This window comes from Arachis hypogaea, chromosome 11 (genome assembly GCF_003086295.3).
Source record: "Arachis hypogaea cultivar Tifrunner chromosome 11, arahy.Tifrunner.gnm2.J5K5, whole genome shotgun sequence".
NCBI lineage: Eukaryota > Viridiplantae > Streptophyta > Magnoliopsida > Fabales > Fabaceae > Arachis > Arachis hypogaea.
The window spans coordinates 67,254,220-67,257,704 of record NC_092046.1 but is presented as its reverse complement, the minus strand read 5'-3'; positions in this window follow the sequence as shown (position 1 = coordinate 67,257,704).

Below are 3,485 nucleotides of genomic sequence, written 5' to 3'. Positions count from 1 at the left end.
CAACAAGTCGGACGCGGCGGCTCCGGCCACCATCAATAAGTCGGACACAACAGCTCCGACCAGCACAGAAAATCTCATCCGAGATCGACCTACAGTTTCAGGTAACCCTCGGAACATTGGTGCCATTGCCGTGGAACCTGGAAGTCATCCCATCACCATGGCGGATGACCATGACAACGATCACAACTCTGGTTTGGTGGACAGAGCACCAAACAAAGACACAGACGCCACCTCCAAAGACACACCTCAAAACTGGGGAGATAAGCAACCCTCAAACACAAAGATTTTGGAAGCTATCCGTAAGCAACAGAATCGCCTTAAACAGCTCGAACAAGAAGCTGAGAGAAACCTCCGGACAGAAACTAGGCGACGACGAGAGCTAGAGGACAAGCTCCTAAAGCTCGAGGCTGATCTCAAAGCCAAAACCATTCAACCCAGTCACGATGACGACTCCCACAAGGACAAAGATCCCTTAACCAAGGAGATCATGAAAGCTAAAGTCCCAAAGGACTTCCAAGCTCCCGACATGACTCCGTACGATGGCACATCGGATCCAAGCCATCATCTTAGCAATTTCAGAAGCAGGATGTATCTCACGGAGGCCTCAGATGCAATCCGTTATTCTCCATCCAAAAGGACAAAGCCAAGCACACCCCAAGTCTATCAAGCAAGGAGATTGGAAAATTCTCTGTAGCTACATGGAAAGATTCAACAAAGCATGCCTTGACATACAAATTCTTCCAATAGAAGCGGCCATCATAGGACTCATCAATGGCCTAAGAGAAGGACTTTTTTGCCACTCAAAATCCAAGAAGTACCCAACATCTCTAAACGAGGTTCAAGAAAGGGTAGAAAACTATATCAATATGGAGGAGAACTCCCGATTGGGAGACAGCTCAAAAACCAGATTCTCCTAACCCACAACGGGACAAGGATAAAGAATCCAAGAAAAAAGAAGATCAACCCAGTGAGAAGCCTAGAAAACACCACAATTACACCCCTCTTCGGGTGTCTCTTGTGGGTATTTATCGAGAAATATGCAACACTGAGAAGATTCCACCACCTCGCCCAATCACAACAAAGAGGTCGGACGAGTTGAAGGTCCATCTCACAACAAAGAGGTCGGACGAGTTGAACCTCCACCTCACAACAAAGAGGTCGGACGAGTTGAAGGTCCACCTCACACTAAAGAGGTCGGGCGAGTTGAAGGTCCACCTCACACCAAAGAGGTCGGACGAGTTGAAGGTCCACCTCACACCAAAGAGGTCGGGCGAGTTCAAGGTCCACCTCACAACAAAGACGTCGGACGAGTTGAAGCTCCACCTCACGACAAAGAGGTCGGACGAGTTGAAGGTCCACCTCACACCAAAGAGGTCGGGCGAGTTGAAGGTCCACCTCACACCAAAGAGGTCGGACGAGTTGAAGGTCCACCTCACACCAAAGAGGTCGGGCGAATTGAAGGTCCACCACACACCGAAAGAGGTCGGACGAGTGGAACATCCACCTCACACCAAAGAGATCGGACAAGTTGAACGTCTACCTCACCCCCCAAGAGACGTGTTCATATGATAAATGAAGGATTCACAGGAGGTTCGATCTCCAAATCATCTTGCAAAAGACACCTCAAAGAGGTATATTAAGGAAGGGAGAGAGGTTTGAAAAGGACAACGGAATGCGAACAAGCCTTCCGAGATTTCAAAAATTCTTGGGACAACCACCCATTCTCACCAGACCCCGGGAAAGTGAAGAACTCATATTATACCTCGCAGTGGGAAGTCGGGCAATAGCCTTAGCACTAGTCAGAGAAGACGAAAGTGGGCAACAACCCATCTACTTCATCAGCAAAGCTCTACAAGGGGCCGAACTAAACTATCAAAAGATAGAAAAAATTCGCCTACGCCCTCGTACTCACCTCTCAACGACTCCACCCATACTTTCAAGCTCACACTATTAGAGTTCGGACCAACCAGCCCATAAAAGGCATCCTACAGAAAACAAACTTAGCTGGAAGAATCCTACAGAGGACAGCTCGGATAATTCGGGGGACCCTGGACAAAAACAGAGAATATCTCGGACAATTCGGGGGACCCTGGACAAAAACAGAAAACAGCTCGGACAATTCGGGGAACATGAAGTCCGACACAGACCTCAGGAGCAGAATGCCCGAGCTGATGCACTTTCAAAACCAGCCAGTACCAAGAGCTCGGACGATTCGGGGATATGAGGTCCAACACATACCTCGGGAGCAGAATGCATGAACTGATGCATTTTCAAAACTAGCCAACACCAAACCAGGGGGCAATAATAGAAGCCTCATACAGGCTACATTACAAGACCACAACAAGTCGATCTCGAAGGCGGTATAAGGAATGTACTCAAGGTCAGCCACAGTAACACGCATTAAAACTATGAAATCCAGCCAATCAGACATGCTATCCGGGATCTTAGTAGACACCTCAAAGACATAGGTCGACTATGGGATTACTACCAAACAACTTGGGCAAATGAGGAAACAACTCGGACAATAATAGCAGAACATCAAGTGACAGACGTGGCAGTAAAAGGGAAACCCCAGGACTCACACGAAAGTCCAGGGGCACCCTTTGGAGGCAACAACAGGGCAAGAACACATTAAAAAGAAGTTGACAATCTATACCCAAACAGTCCGAACACTTCTCAAACAAAAGGTCAAAGCAAAAGCTAGAACTTTTGTACAAAAGAAGTCAGGCAACGATGAAAAGAAATAGGAACAGCAACCAAACCCTAAAGCAAAGCACACATTCTTCTCAAAGGCAAATGACAAAAGAAAAATGACAACAAACGATCAAAGATGCAAACTTTTTGCAGAAAGAACCAAAGTTCTTCAGAGCAAATACAAAGTCAAAGCTTTACATCAAAATCATGCCAACTTCCCTATAGCCCCATCAGAAGAGCTCCCACAAATCCTCTGGGCATATCGGACAACTCCACATTTCACCACGAAGGAATCACCTTTCTGATCAGCTTACGGAATGGAGGCAATGATCCTAGTGGAGGTCAAAGAAGAATCGCCCAGAGTGATCCACTACAGTGAAGAGGCCAACTCCCAACTTCAAAAGGAAGAACTCGACCTACTTCCAGAAACCCGAGAAAGAGCTCGGATCAAAGAAGATGCGTTAAAACGTCAAATGGCCTCAAGATACAATCAGAAGGTAATCTAGAAACAATGATTTCATCCTAATCCGAAATGACATCAGAATAGGTCGGTCAGGAGAAGAGAAGCTAGCAGCCAACTGGAAAGGACCATACCAAGTTGTTCAGAAGAACTAGGGAAAGGTTGCTACAAAGTGTCCGACCTCAAGGGGCAAGAGATACCAAGGTCATGGCATGCCTGCAATCTAAAAAGGGCGCCAGGCCGAGATCCAAAAAGATTGCCCGACCTAGAAAGGTAAGTACTAACATGTACACACTCTTATCTCCATTTTATTGTTTAAAAGATTGCAGAT